General features: G+C 50.7%; 1 long non-coding RNA gene across 2 annotated transcripts in view; it reads left to right on the top strand.

The window, feature by feature from the left end:
• Positions 1-3094: 3094 nt before the first annotated feature.
• The window catches only part of LOC114590323 (uncharacterized), a 51709-nt gene continuing 39232 nt past the window's right edge, over positions 3095-15571 (top strand). For both annotated transcript variants that reach the window (XR_013391222.1, XR_013391221.1), the window contains exons 1-2: positions 3095-3187; positions 9829-9944. This is a non-coding gene — a long non-coding RNA (uncharacterized LOC114590323). The remainder of the gene's footprint in view (positions 3188-9828; positions 9945-15571) is intronic.

Here is a 15571-nt window from a genome sequence, read left to right as displayed (position 1 = left end):
AGAGGGGCCCCTGGGGGGATTTGCACTCTGCACGCCCTCAGAGGCCAGAGAGGCTGGCAGGGGCAGGGCCCCCAGGAGAAAGAGGGGCCCCTGGGGGGATTTGCACTCTGCACGCCCTCAGAGGCCAGAGAGGCTGGCAGGGGCAGGGCCCCCAGGTGAGCCCGGGGGAGAGGGGGGCCCCTGGGGGGATTTGCACTCTGCACGCCCTCAGAGGCCGGAGAGGCTGGCAGGGGCAGGGCCTCCAGGTGAGCCCAGGAGAGAGAGGGGCCCCTGGGGGGATCTGCACTCTGCACACCCTCAGAGGCCGGAGAGGCTGGCAGGGGGAGGGCCCCCAGGTGAGCCAGGGAGAGAGAGGGGCCCCTGGGGGGATCTGCACTCTGCACACCCTCAGAGGCCGGAGAGGCTGGCAGGGACAGGGCCCCCAGGTGAGCCAGGGAGAGAGAGGGGCCCCTGGCGGGATGTGCACTCTGCACGCCCTCAGAGGCCGGAGAGGCTGGCAGGGGCAGGGCCCCCAGGTGAGCCAGGGAGAGAGAGGGGCCCCTGGGGGGATGTGCACTCTGCACGCCCTCAGAGGCCGGAGAGGCTGGCAGGGGCAGGGCCCCCAGGTGAGCCCGGGAGAGAGAGGGGCCCCTGGGGGGATTTGCACTCTGCACGCCCTCAGAGGCCGGAGAGGCTGGAAGGGGCAGGGCCCCCAGGTGAGCCCGGGAGAGAGAGGGGCCCCTGGGGGGATTTGCACTCTGCACGCCCTCAGAGGCCGGAGAGGCTGGAAGGGGCAGGGCCCCCAGGTGAGCCCGGGAGAGAGAGGGGCCCCTGGGGGGATCTGCACTCTGCACGCCCTCAGAGGCCGGAGAGGCTGGAAGGGGCAGGGCCCCCAGGTGAGCCCGGGAGAGAGAGGGGCCCCTGGGGGGATTTGCACTCTGCACGCCCTCAGAGGCCGGAGAGGCTGGCAGGGGCAGGGCCCCCAGGTGAGCCCGGGAGAGAGAGGGGCCCCTGGGGGGATTTGCACTCTGCACGCCCTCAGAGGCCAGAGAGGCTGGCAGGGACAGGGCCCCCAGGTGAGCCCGGGAGAGAGGGGGGCCCCTGGGGGGATCTGCACTCTGCACGCCCTCAGAGGCCAGAGAGGCTGGCAGGGGCAGGGCCCCCAGGTGAGCCCGGGAGAGAGAGGGGCCCCTGGGGGGATTTGCACTCTGCACGCCCTCAGAGGCCGGAGAGGCTGGCAGGGGCAGGGCCCCCAGGAGAAAGAGGGGCCCCTGGGGGGAATTGCACTCTGCACGCCCTCAGAGGCCAGAGAGGCTGGCAGGGACAGGGCCCCCAGGTGAGCCCGGGAGAGAGAGGGGCCCCTGGGGGGATTTGCACTCTGCACGCCCTCAGAGGCCGGAGAGGCTGGCAGGGGCAGGGCCCCCAGGTGAGCCCGGGAGAGAGGGGGGCCCCTGGGGGGATCTGCACTCTGCACACCCTCAGAGGCCGGAGAGGCTGGCAGGGGCAGGGCCCCCAGGAGAGCCCGGGAGAGAGAGGGGCCCCTGGGGGGATCTGCACTCTGCACGCCCTCAGAGGCCGGAGAGGCTGGCAGGGCACCGACCCCCAGGTGATCCCGGGAGAGAGAGGGGCCCCTGGGGGGATTTGCACTCTGCACGCCCTCAGAGGCCGGAGAGGCTGGCAGGGGCAGGGCCCCCAGGTGAGCCTGGGAGAGAGGGGGGCCCCTGGGGGGATTTGCACTCTGCACGCCCTCAGAGGCCGGAGAGGCTGGCAGGGGCAGGGCCCCCAGGTGAGCCTGGGAGAGAGGGGGGCCCCTGGGGGGATCTGCACTCTGCACGCCCTCAGGGGCCAGGGAGGCTGGCAGGGGCAGGGCCCCCAGGTGAGCCCGGGAGAGAGAGGGGCCCCTGGGGGGATCTGCACTCTGCACACCCTCAGAGGCCGGAGAGGCTGGCAGGGCACGGGTCCCCAGGTGAGCCTGGGAGAGAGAGGGGCCCCTGGGGGGATATGCACTCTGCACGCCCTCAGAGGCCGGAGAGGCTGGCAGGGCACGGGTCCCCAGGTGAGCCTGGGAGAGAGAGGGGCCCCTGGGGGGATTTGCACTCTGCACGCCCTCAGAGGCTTCGTAGTCTAAGCTCAGGGGGCTGCCTGAACCAGCATCTCTCTGGAGGGGTTTCTTCCCATTGGTCAACATCCTTCTTAAATTGTGGTGCCCAGAACTGGACACAGTATTCCAGGTGGCGTCTGACCAAGGCAGAATGGAGCTCAGTCTTGTAAGCCACTGGGATTAGTAGCAATATAAGTAATAATAATCACAACAAGATAGTAATATTAGACTTGGTTAACAAATGTTTTTAAGAACATTGTTCACACATATTTATACTGATTAGCTCTGTGTGCATTGCAATCACTTATTCATTGTTGTGCGTAGTAATTTTAAGTGCATTCTTAATATTACAATCAAGGTGCAATACTTTTAAAATGCACGTTTTCTTTAATTATGAACACAGAAATAAATGACGCTCTCAATTCATCGGATGATGACCTGGGCCACAAAGAGGGAACCAGGCAGAGGGCCTTCTTGGTGGTGGCGCCCTCCCAGCCGATGTCAAGGAAAGAAACGACTACCTGACTTTTAGAAGACACCTGAAGGTAGCCCTGTTCAGGGAAGTTTGCAATGTTTGATGTATTTATCGTGTTTTTCATATTCTATTGGGAGCCGCCCTGAGTGGCTGGGGAAACCAAGCCAGATGGTGGGGTAGAAAGAAATGGTGGTTGTTGTGACACTAGATTGAATGAACACTCATCTCAGAGTGCCCTGGAAATGGAGGGCCAGAGTCTTTTATATACTAACCTTTTATGCTCTTCCACATCTGTTTAATGCTCCCAAACCCGTCTTTTCGCTTCTTTTAGACTTTTATGTATACTTTGTGTTTTAATACTTTTTAGCTTTACGTTTTACAGTTTGGAAATGACTGTACCCCACCCTACTGATGCTGGTCTACTACCGTAATAAAGATTTGATTGATTGAAATGAAAAATCCTATAGTAATGCTGTGATTGGACACCGAAATAATATAATACAGGGTGATTCATAATGAAATATACATTTTCCAGATCCTGTAAGACAGGCGCCGACACGGAAAACAGCTGCGAACCGTGAGGTAGATGTACTGATACAGTTTGTCTTCCGCGACTGAGGGAAGTGATGGAGGTGAGAGTGCGCGTGTCACGTGACTAGTCAGGCGAAATGGCGGCGTCTGGAGTGGAGAAGGCGTTTTGGGTTCTTGAATTCAGCAAAATGGAGTTTGTTGTGCAACGGCATTTTTGATTGTGATGTGTGTCGTGTGACAAAGGGTGCACACATAGAACATCTGTGACTGTTTCTAAAATACTTTAAACATTCCCCTACAATTCTGTCACAGGTAACATGAAATATATTATATTCTTTTTATAGGGTGTTGAAACTGTATATTTTATTATGAATCACCCTGTATAATAATATAATTATATTATATTATATTAATTATATGATATTATAATACATTCCCCCAAATTAATATTTCATTACTAATTAATATTAGTAATAATAATGAAATAAGTCAAGCCAGAGGCTCCTCCCAGCTTTGCCTTGCCCAGCCTAGTGGGCGTGACCACTCTCCACTAAACCCCGCCCCACCTCTCCCCGCTTTCCACTGCTGCCTTTTGTGACCCATTGCCTTCCCCAGCTCTACTCTCCCCACCTCCTTTCACAATGACTCGCCCAGATTGGCATAGGCAGCCTGCCACTCCCATGAGCGCCGGAGTTCCCGCTCCCCTCTCTTCCCGCCTGCCTCGCCCGCCCCTAACCCTATTCCTAACCCTGGTCAATGCAATAAAGTTCACTGGATCCCAGTCAAGGCTTGGCTAAGGTCCGTTGCTACTCTCTGGAACAGGGAGCAGAGCTTACACAATACAGAAATTAAACCAACGAACCACAGAAGAGAACTTAAATGAATTTCTCAGTTTATTGATATACAAAGCTTAGGAGAACAAAATGATGTGAAGTGAGCTTATGAATGATAGCGCATAAATGCGGGAAATGGAGCATAGAAAATTGAATACATAGAACTGGCATAACCAAACAGTATTGTGGAATATCAGAATTGATATGGTTAATAGGTAGTTAGGACAAAGGAATCACACTCAAAGACCTAACTCCTCTCTCCCTCCAGCCTATCTGGTTGTCAGATAAATATAACTTCTGAAAGCAAAAAATGATTAAATGATAAAACTTTACAAACTAAGGGCAGTAGATCAGGACTCATTGTAGTCCTTGGCAAAGCAAGGTAGCAAAACATTTCCTCCCATCTTACGGTTCATGTCAACAGGACTACACAAAACCTGGGCTAAGAAGGAACACAATCTCTTTCAGAGATGGAGAATAAGCAACATGGAGGAGTAGCTGTATTTCCTTTAGGCACTTCTGGACATCAGGAACATGGACTATTTTAAGAATCAGGTGTTCCCTTAATTTCTGGTTGTCAGGTGCTCCTTTGTGTTCAGATCAGACCTCAGCACAGTCATGCAGCACTTGGGAAGGAAGATGCAGCCCAGAAGCCCAGCACTGGAGGCCAACATAGAGAAGATCTGCACGGCCACCATGTACTTGCCCTTGGTGCTCAGGTAGGTGGGCACAAAAGAGACCCAAACACTGCAGAAGACCAGCATGCTGAAGGTGATCAGCTTGGCTTCGTTGAAGGAGCCAGGCAGCTTCCTGGCTAGGAAAGCCACCGTGAAGCAGGTGGCAGCCAAGAAGCCCAGGTAGCCGAGGGCAACGTAAAACATGGCCACAGACCCTTCGTTGCATTGCAGGATGATCTCTTCCACCTGGGAGAGCATGTCGGGCTCTGGGAATGGGGGAGAAGAGCCCAGCCAGATGGTGCAGATGAGAACTTGCCTCCCAGAACAGGAGATGACAATGGAGTTGGCCAGACTCTTGCCCAGCCATCTCCTCACCCTGTTCCCGGGCTTTGTGGCCAGAAAGGCCAGCACCACCGTGATGGTCTTTGCCAAGACAGAAGAAACAGCAGCTGAGAAGATGATGCTGAAGGCCGTTTGTCGGAGAAGGCAGGTCTCTTTCCTTGGGCGCCCGATGAAGAGGAAGGAGGACAAAAAGGAAAGCAGGAGGGAGACGAGGAGGATGTAGGAGAGGTCCCGGTTGTTGGCTTTGACTATGGGAGTGTCCTTGTATTTAATGAAGATTCCCAACACAATGCCTGCTGTTAAGGACAAGAAGAGGGCAATGGAAGCTAACACCATTCCCAAATATTCTTCATAAGCCAGGAAGATGATAATCTTGGGGGCACATTGATTTCTGTCCTTGTTTGGATACTGATCTTCTGAACATTTGGTGCAATGTTCTGCATCTGAGGAAGAGGAAAAAGAGTGGCTGCAGCATCAGTTACATCCCTAAGGATCTGTGCTCTGCTACGTTTTGAAAAACTCTGTGGTGGACCTCAGGAAATAAGAATGCTAAATGAGGTAAAGCAAAAATTGTGAGGTAGGATAAACTGAGTAGCAATGAGCACTCCACTTCTGTTAACTGCATTGTTTGGATCCTGTCTAATCCTGAAGAAACAGCTCTTTAACTTGACATTTGAAATGCAGTTTTCTGTTGCTTCCATGCAATGTTCATAGTAGTGAGATCAAAACAGTCCATTGATTATATTGTAATAATTTTCATTTGAAATATTTTATTTTTTATTGTGCTTTTGCTATTAAACATTTGCTGGTTTGCATCACCTGTCCATTACTCTTTATAAATGTCAAAATGATTTCCTTTTTGGTGTGACTTGGTATGAAAAATAAAAAAGGAATGCTTTATGGGCATTCCTCTCACAGCTGCCCACTTTCAACCCCAGAGATGTCTTCCTCATGGTCATTCCTATCAACTCACTTCCTGGATGTAATAAAGTTGATTAATCCTAAAGAAGTTGAGGAAGGAGCCCCAATATCTGCAGAATTCTCACAAAAAGTGTGTGAGACTGGATTACTGCCCAGTGTTTACTCTCTCTCGGAATACTGTAATGGTTCTAGGGGTTGCTCATGCATAAATCGGCGCCACACCTTGCTGAGTTGTCTGAGTGAACCCTTTCTGTCCGGAGAGCCACTCACCTGTGGCTGTCTCAATCGCTGGCAGAATCCGTCAGTGGGCGTTTCTTGAACTTCTTCCAGCAAAGAAGCTCTTTGACACCTAGTCTCCGCCTACTCTCCCTGCGCGGAAGCCTTCTGCGCAGGGAGGGTGTTGGCAGCGGAGGACCCATGCTCTCCCTGCAGGTCTCTGGCGAGGAGTCATGGAGCCACCTCGCCGATTCCCCAATCTGCCCCCCTTCTCCACTGGTGCTACGCTGATTTCCTTCCCCAGAAGATGGGCTGCTTCTCTCCCTCCCGGGACGCTCTCCAGAATCCCTCTGGAGCCCTCCCTCTCGCTCTGGCTCCGATGGCAGTTCCCTGACAAATACCTTCCCCTTGGAGTCACCCACCTTCCTGGGCGGAGAAGGTCCCTTCCGCACACCGAGCACAAGCATAGCAGCAAACGGGCTTTCCTTCCAGAACCACCTTGGCATATCCAGGTCGACATCTTTCTGTACACCTGGAACGAGGTACGGCCTAACCAGAAAGACAAGAAGGTGCAACAAAGAGGAACAGTTAGGAGTATTTGTGGGTATGTAATTCACTCATAGGGTAAATTGAAACTGATCTCTGGACTGCAGCCTTTGACCCCTCATCAGGGTCCTTTCAACCCCCCACTGACCATTGGGGTGACCAGAATATCTTGTTCTTCGTTCAGGACAACTGAGGTTTGCGCCACAGAACTCTGATTCCTCTTCTCCGTTTACCTGCTTCCCTGCTTAAAAAATCTTCAAAGAAGATAGCAATGGAGTCTGAAATGTGATTTCCCCAATTTTCAGGATTCTGATAATCTCTCAACCACTAATTTAGATAAATTTAATATGACTTTTCCAAATATTGGTTTCCCTCACTCTGTTCTTGAGGGATGCAAGGTTTCCTCTTGTCGCTGATCTATTTCCCTAGTTATTTCTAGTTTACATGCCATTTCTTAACGTTAACCTTATATTACAATAGGGTTGTTGTTTTTTTAAATTATCATCTTTCACCAACAACTGTGAATGGTGTCTTCTCTGAGGACCTCTGGGCTCTATGCTTTCTGTGAGCATCCCAAATTTCCCACCTATCTCAGCTGCTGTGGAAAGAAGGAGTGGCCGTTGCAGCTGTTATTGGACGGTCAATACATCATTGGTCAACCTGATATAGTCATTTTGCAGCAGTTGTTCAAGGAAAAGCATATTCAGGATCTCCTAGCCTCCCCTCTCTGTGATTCCCCCTACCTTGTTGAATTTCTTGGGCCACTCAATGGCTTCTGGGTTAATGGTGAACTTTATGCTAGCAGACGTCTCTCTCCTTATATTCCCAATAACGACACAAGACTTATTGGGAGAGATCACCCAGTTCACAATATCAAAGTCTGCTGGCAGCTCCCAGTTCTCATCCAAGCACAGCCTGCCTCTGGAAGTATTCAGACACCGAATTTCTCTCAAGAAAGGGTGAAGCTGGAATGACAGGGGAAAGCACCAGCACTGAGAAACCTGGAAGCCAAGATGGATATCTCAGTCCTACTCACTTCAATCTCTTATGATTTGGGGCCTGGGTGTATCTCATGTAGACTGGAATTCCTATTCAGCCATTTTTATTACTACAGACCCTGCAAGTGCCCCAATTTTCCAGGGATGTCCCTGGATTAGAGTCAGTTTTTCATTTGATCCCGAAATTCCCCACTTTTCCTTTTCTTCATTGGAGAAAAGTTGGCAGATGTGGAGTTATCCAACCCACAAGCCGTCCAATCCTGTATCGGGAATTTTAATATGTTTTATATTTTAGTATGAATTTCTTTATTTTGGGAGCTGCCCAGAGTGCTGAGGCAAGCCAAAAAGATGTGTGGGGTATAAACAGTGATATATTTCTAGCAAAAAGGGTGCCGGAAATCACCATGAACACCTCCCTCTGAGAATGGCAATGGTACCCGCCTGAGAGGTGCCAGAACTGAGTTTGAGTGAGTCCCGACCCCCCAGTAAAAAAGCCCTAGGTATCAACAGTATCTGTATAGGGACAGATGGTATGTCCCTATTTTCATCAGAGAAATGTTGGGCGGTCTGCTACTATTACTAATACTAATAGTAATTATGATATGTTGCAGGTCTATCCCCAGTCAAGATCAGCATCTGTGTGGAGTGCAGTTTGCAAAAAGGGGAAGGAAATACCTGCCACGGCTGTAGCCTTTGGGGTCCCCATTGCTCTCCTTCCTCCACCATCAGCCTCCTCTGGGATCTCGAGGAAAGCGAAGCATGCAAGGCCTGAGCCACAGCTTGAACATGGATGTAAGTGCCATAGCTGTCTAGAGACAGGGCTCTCTCATGCACCCCTTGGGATAATGGCTCCAGTTTCTCCTCCTCTTTGCATCTTATCCTGCCTTTCACGGACAACAAATGCTTTGAATATGAACACTGAAATGCTTGATTGAAATAATCCCTAAGATTGAACTGCAATTTGTCACCTTTGCTGCTCCTTATTCCGGTCTGAATTGCAAAGGACAGAGAACCATGGAGGTGCTGGAATAAATTTGGAGGGATGTAAAAGCCATTTCTGATTTCTAGCAAAGATGTTGTGATCCAGACTTTTGCCCCTATTTCCTTCTCATAGATAAAGTGTATTGCCATGAGGATTACGATAGTCTGTGAATTGGTTATATAGGAAACAAATACCCCAACTTGTCTCCATAGGAAAAAAGGTTCCCCAGGCCTGATAAATTGACCTGGATCATTTTCTGGTACTCTTTTTGATAAAGCAATGCAGATCCCTTTGCTGAGCAGCAGAGGTTTCACAGCGCTCACAAATCTTTCTCCACTGTCATTGTCTGGAGTGAAGAGGCCAATCCACGTCCATCCAAAATACAGGAGCAATTCAACAATCCCCTGGTACTGACTTTCCTCTTTGGGACTCATCCGGTAGACAAAAGGGAACAGGGATTTACCTTCGAGAACCTGGGAAGTGAAGCCATAACTGATCTAGCAAGCAAAGCAAAGATCAGCAATTTATTTTACTTTCAGCATAATGGGTATTTAATCATCTGAATTGCCTGATATCTAAATCTCTGCTGGCTGAGGCTGATGGGAGTTTTAGTCGGAAACATCTGGAGGTGCCAAGTTGGTAAAGGCTCAGTTTTGAAAAAGGGATGTTGAATCCATAGCTCAGGATTTTCCCATTTTGAAAAATATCCTCACTTGACCCCTCCCAAGAGAAAATAGAATTTTACACAGTTGGAATTCTCTGTGCTTCCATGCTCTCCCACTACTTACCTGTGGGATTTTGTAGATGCCTGACAAGGCTGAAATCACTCTTGAGATGAAAGTGTTGCTTCTTTCAAGAACAGCCAGCAGCTGATTCTGTTCTCCACAGTGATAATTGGGAATATTGCATCCACTGCCTGCAAGCAGCTCTAGCATGGCGTCCGAAGTCATCCTTGCATCAAAATAGTTCTCATAGATGTTGTAGCCCAGGGTGATGTTGGGTAAGAGCCTGAGATCCTGGTTGATCTCTTGAATGGTGAACAGGAAAGACAACATGTGCCAGTAGAACCTAGGTGCCTCCCTGCAATAAATGAACCCTTTAAACAGAGTGCAACTGGCATTCGTATGAATGGGGGTGGGGACATTATATGATCCACAAAGATTAATATTTGTTTGTTTCTTTGTTTTTCCATCCTTCTGCATTGACATCAAATCTTTTCCTGTCTAGCATAGAGGAAGAATTTGGAAATCTCTGCTCCATTACAGCACCTTTGAAGCACACAGAGCTGTTCAACAGTGGAACGGACTCCCTCCGAAGGTGACCATGTGTCATGGATGCTTCAGGTGAGATTCCTCTGGGTCCCTTCCATCTCTACCACTCTATGATTCTATTCTACTGTGGTTTTATGAGTAAGAAATGAAGGCGCCCCTCAAAAATTGTGATATACTGGGAAGTTGCTGCAAAGGCTGCTTTTCTTGCAGTGGTCTTTGGCTTCTTCCAAGGGGCTAGACTATAGGTAGGTAAGAGACCATTTTATTGACAGAAGAGAAGCACCAAATACCTCAGTCCCCTTTTACTTACATATGGGGCCTGGTGGCTTGCAGGTTTGACTGTGTGGTAAAATTATAATTTTGTCCATATTCTGGATCAGAAACTACACGAATGAGCACACCTCCCTTTACTAGAATCTTTTACTAGACACCCCTCCCCAGCTCCCAGCTCCTCCAACAGCAAGCCCAATGGTCAGGGCAGGGTAGTCCTGCAACACCAGCCCTTTGCTCCCCAGCCCTGAGAAAGGGGCTATTTCCTTGATAAACAGGAACCATTATAAGGAGTGGAGGACCATGAAACCATCTGCATATAAGTGCATACACTTCAGTCCTGGCGAAGGGTGTCTGAGAAAAGTTGTATGGCGTTTCCTCAACAAAGCGTTTTGGAGAGATGATCCCACTGATGAAAAAGTGTCCAGGCCGGTAGTAATTGCGAGCATCCGTTTGATCCCTGACCAGATTCAGGAGGAGGAGGAGGAGGACCTGAATGGGAGGAACCTGAGGAGGAGGAGGAGGAGGAGGAGGAGGAGGAGGACCTGAATGGGAGGAACCTGAGGAGGAGGAGGAGGACCTGAATGGGAGGAACCTGAGTTGGAGGAGGAGGACCTGAATGGGAGGAACCTGAGTTGGAGGAGGAGGACCTGAATGGGAGGAACCTGAGTTGGAGGAGGAGGACCTGAATGGGAGGAACCTGAGTAGTAGGAGGAGGACCTGAATGGGAGGAAACTGAGTTGGAGGAGGAGGCCTTCCAAAAGTTAAAATAAAAAAACAGAATCAAATTACCTCAACTTACTAAGAATCTGGGTGAATGCTTTCTTTACTACATTAAAAAAATATATATTATTAAGTCTCCACAGATATTCCAATCACTTGTCTTCGCATACAGTTTAAAACAAAAAACCCCACACAATTTCTTCTTGACTCCCCACCCCCCATTCTCTATGTTTGTTTTTATTACTTCTTTTTATCAGATGTTTTAAAAAACATGTTTTTATTATCAAAGCCCCAATGTCGTATTTCAGTCATCCGCTGCTTATATTTCAAATCCTGCCTTTGACTTCATGTATGGATGATAGTTTGACAAATAAGATATCAATGGTCTCCATTCTTCCTGAAAAGATTCATCCTCATGTCCTCTTAGTTTAGCAGGTAATTTCACCATTTCAGCAGATTCCCCCAGTTTCATAAGCCAATCCTCCCTCTTTCCACTTCTGTGCAAATAAAGTTCTAGCTGCTGTGGTTGCATACATAAATAACCCAGTCAGCTTTCTTGGGACCTTAATTATTAAATTTATATAGGAGCCCTCATTGGATTGCTACAGGTTGAACTGCTATAAGAATAAGTGTTTAGTAAGCTTTCCACTCGTCTGGAGAGATGAAAGTCTAAGTAGGATGCAATCTTAGCTAATGAATCTAAACGCTTCATCAGTGGCTGTTCTGTCAATTATTTTTACTTGCCGATCTGATCTTGGTTTTGCTCTATAAATGGGGGCCTGAATGGGAGGAACCTGAGTTGGAGGAGGAGGACCTGAATGGGAGGAACCTGAGTTGGAGGAGGAGGACCTGAATGGGAGGAACCTGAGTAGGAGGAGGAGGACCTGAATGGGAGGAACCTGAGTTGGAGGAGGAGGACCTGAATGGGAGGAACCTGAGTTGGAGGAGGAGGACCTGAATGGGAGGAACCTGAGTTGGAGGAGGAGGACCTGAATGGGAGGAACCTGAGTTGGAGGAGGAGGACCTGAATGGGAGGAACCTGAGTAGGAGGAGGAGGACCTGAATGGGAGGAACCTCAGTTGGAGGAGGAGGACCTGAATAGGAGGAACCTGAGTTGGAGGAGGAGGCCTCTCGCTCTTCCTTCCTGACTGAGCATAAGATGCCTCCTCTGAAAAGGTTTGGCAGGCAGGGAATACAACTATCTGGCATCGTCTCATTGCTTCCCTCCAATGCTAAACTTGTTGCTGGCTCACTCGTAATCTGGTGATCCACTCAACATCAGTGCACAATGTGTCAGATCCTGGACAACGCAATAAAATCCATTGTACTCCAGTCTAGGCTTGGCTAAGGACAGTTGCTACTCTTTGGAATAGGGAGCAGAGTTTACACAATACAGAAATTAAGCCAGCAGACTACGGAAGATAATTTAAATGATTTTCTCAATTTATTAATATACAAAGTTTAGGAGAATGAAATGATATGAAGTGAGCTTATGAATGATACGTGTGCGATTCGCTGCTTCCACGCATGTGCGTGACATCATTTTGAGCGTTTGCGCATGCGCGAATGGCAAAACCCAGAAATAATGCGTTTTGTTACTTCCAGGTTGCCGCGGAGCGCAACCTAAAAACTCTCAGTTTCCTTCTTATTGTAATTTCTTTGACCCCCAGAAGGTCTCACTGTCTCTTTTCTCAGTTCTTTCTTTAGCTGTCCCTTCTTGCTCGCTTGCTTTCCTCCTTTCCTTCCTCCTCCTCCTTTGGGCGTGGGCAGCGTGAGCTAGCAGTTTTCCTACGCCATATTGTGGTTCGAGGGCCCGACCCCCACGAAGTGAAATGAAGACACAAGGACACGTGATATAAGGTTAATGGGCTAGAAAAGGCCACAACTTTATTGATTACAGCAATGAAAAGGTATTGGCTTAGGCATTGGATCGAAACAAGTGGGTTTATTCACCAGGCGTTCATCACCTGTTGATGCTAATCCAACTATAGGCTCACCCCTGCTGTCACCGCGGGTCGTGCCATGGCCTCCCGCCAAGCAGGCATCGGACAGAATACACGACCGCCAGATTCCTTTAACGGAATACCCCTAAAAATTGAAGGCATAGGCGATGGCCACACCTAGCACTTCGACACACCACAACACATTATTCCAATGCCTAACCTACCCACCAATACCACAAAAGTTGTGACGATTGCTACGAGGTAGGCGAAAAAACCAAAAAGCCTATTGCCAAATGGAAAAACTCCTACCAGGCCCCCCAGGCAACCAGGGCGACCAACCTAAGGTCCATAGCAAGGCCAATGACCTAAGCCCTAACTAAAAGGGAGTGGAGGGTGGGTGACTCGTGACGGGACGACGATGAGGAATGAGGCCAGGGAAAGGCTGGCACTGCAGCAAAAGGCTGCTGAACACGCCCCCACCACGGCACCTGGTTGGGTGGCCACCAGGGGGGGGGCGTGAGTGCCAGCCAGGTGAGCGGGAGGCAGGGGGCAATGCCCCCTGCTGGGCGGTGCTCGGGTTCCCACCCACAACCACTCCCCTGTCTTTCAGGGAGGAGAGTCTTTGCCCTTTCTTTTCAAGCCACCTTCCAGGATCGTTCCCCTCTCAGTCCTGTCTTCTCCTTCTCCTCCGCCACCGTAGACGCTGTCGTTCTCTCGCACTTCTCCTTCGCCGTCCACCCTTTGCCCGCTGTCTTCTCCGTTCTGCTCCGCAATCTCAAAAGGTGTCGGGCTGTAGGACGGGCTGGCCGTGTGGGACGCCAGCGTAGGGCCACATGGGGTTGGGTTTCTCGCCCCGCTTGCCTCCGCGCTCAGATCTTTTATTCCTCCTCTCCAGTTTGGACCACAAGGATTAAGACCTGTGCAAGGACAACAAAAAGGAAATGTCCCTTAGGGACTCGGGTGCCTCCAGGTGCTACTTCCCCTGCCACCACTGGCGGAGGAAGGTGGGGTGTGGGGGGGTATCGCCCCGAGTGTCATCCCAGGGGGGGTGGCAAAATCCCCCTGGGCGGATCGGTGCAAGCTTCCCAACTCCTCCTCATCTGGGTTCAGGGTGGACACAGCTGCGATGCTGCCGCATCCAGCGCCTGAGCCACGTGCAGAGTGGCCTCCTTTCCCCCTGCGCCCCACTGCTGCCTCTTGTACTGGGTTGCTCTGGTGGCACTGGTGGTGCTGGCGGCAGCGCTCTTCTGAAGATCTTGCGAATCCGGGAGATGATGGAACCCAGGCAAGTGGGGGTCTTCGGGGGCCTCTCTTCCTCGCAGTCCTGTGAGAAAAGTAAACAATTCACCTCCAGATTCTGGGAAAATGCCGCAATCATTAATCAATCAATCAAACAATTGATTGATTAAATCCGTATGCCGTCCTTCATCTGAAGCTGTCAGGGCGGCTTACAGCATAAAAATACAAAATAAGTGAAGTTATTGCGATAAGTGAAGTTACAGGGAACCAGGCAGAGGGCCTTCTCGGTGGTGGCACCCGCCCAGTGGAACGCCCTCCCGCCAGATGTCAAAGAAATAAACAACTATTTGACTTTTAGAAGACATGTGAAGACAGCCCTGTTCAGGGAAGCTTTTCAAATGTCATGAATGAATGTGTGTTTCGTCTGACCTCGATTATGCTTGCCTCCAGGTGTTCTCCAGGTGGGGGGCACGGCGAATAAACGGCCTCCTTGTCCTCCTTGTCCTCCCCGTCCTCCTCTGGGGGGCTCTCTGGTACTTCCTGTGGCTCTTCCTCCTTGATAGCCACTTCAGAGGCTGCCTGCCAGCAGAGACAGGACCCCAGAGGTGGTGGCATTGGTGGTGGGGAGAGGGGAGAAAGAGAGCAGCCCAGAATGAGACAGGAACCCACATTGAGTCGCTAGCCAGGGAAGCCCTACAGCCCTGGCGCCATGGGGGGCTGGTCCATCAGGACAAGTAGGGCAGCAAGCATACCCTTAGCAGCCCCCTGCCTGCCTGCCTGCCTGCCTGCCCCCTTGCTCACGACCAGTCCAGAAGGTGGCCTGACCGGCCAGCCGGCTTCTTCCTCCTCCTCCTCCTCCTCCTCCTCCTCCTCCTCCTCCCCAGCCTCAGGGTTCTCCAGCTCAGCAGGGCTTCCCTCCTGCTCTGTCTGCTACGTACCTCATTGAGGGAGTCCCAAAGGGAATCCAGGGAGGACAGGGAGGAAACACTGGAAAATGGTGACATGCTTGGAACCTGCAAGGAAAAGATGCAAAAAACGAGCAATTAAAAAACGCAACCAAACGTTAAAACTCAAGGCACCCATAACTGAAACAACAGTCTCATCCTACAATTGATATGCCCCCCTCCCCTTCTGCCAATCACCACTTAGGCCACGGCCACCTACCCAGTCAGGGCTGAGGAGATCCAGCCGTCTTGCGGTCGTCTCCTCCTCGCCTTTTCCTTCGTCCTCCTTGACATTGGGAATGTCCTCCTCGGTGGCTGACTGCTAGCAGAGACAGGACCCCAGAGTTGACGGTGGGGAGAGAGGAGAAAGAGAGCATCCCAAAATGAGAGAGGAACCCAGAAGGGAAACTCTCTTGCCTACATTGAGTCGCTAGCCAGGGAAGCCCTACAGCCCTGGCGCCATGGGGGGCTGGTCCATCAGGAGGAGTGGGGCAGCAAGCATGGTCTGCCCTTAGCAGCCCCCTGCCTGTTTGCCCCCTTGCTCTCAACCATCCAGAAGGTGGCCTGGCCGGTCAGCCAG

This window comes from Podarcis muralis, chromosome 18 (genome assembly GCF_964188315.1).
Source record: "Podarcis muralis chromosome 18, rPodMur119.hap1.1, whole genome shotgun sequence".
Taxonomy (NCBI): domain Eukaryota; kingdom Metazoa; phylum Chordata; class Lepidosauria; order Squamata; family Lacertidae; genus Podarcis; species Podarcis muralis.
This window is presented reverse-complemented; position numbering and strand designations above follow the sequence as displayed.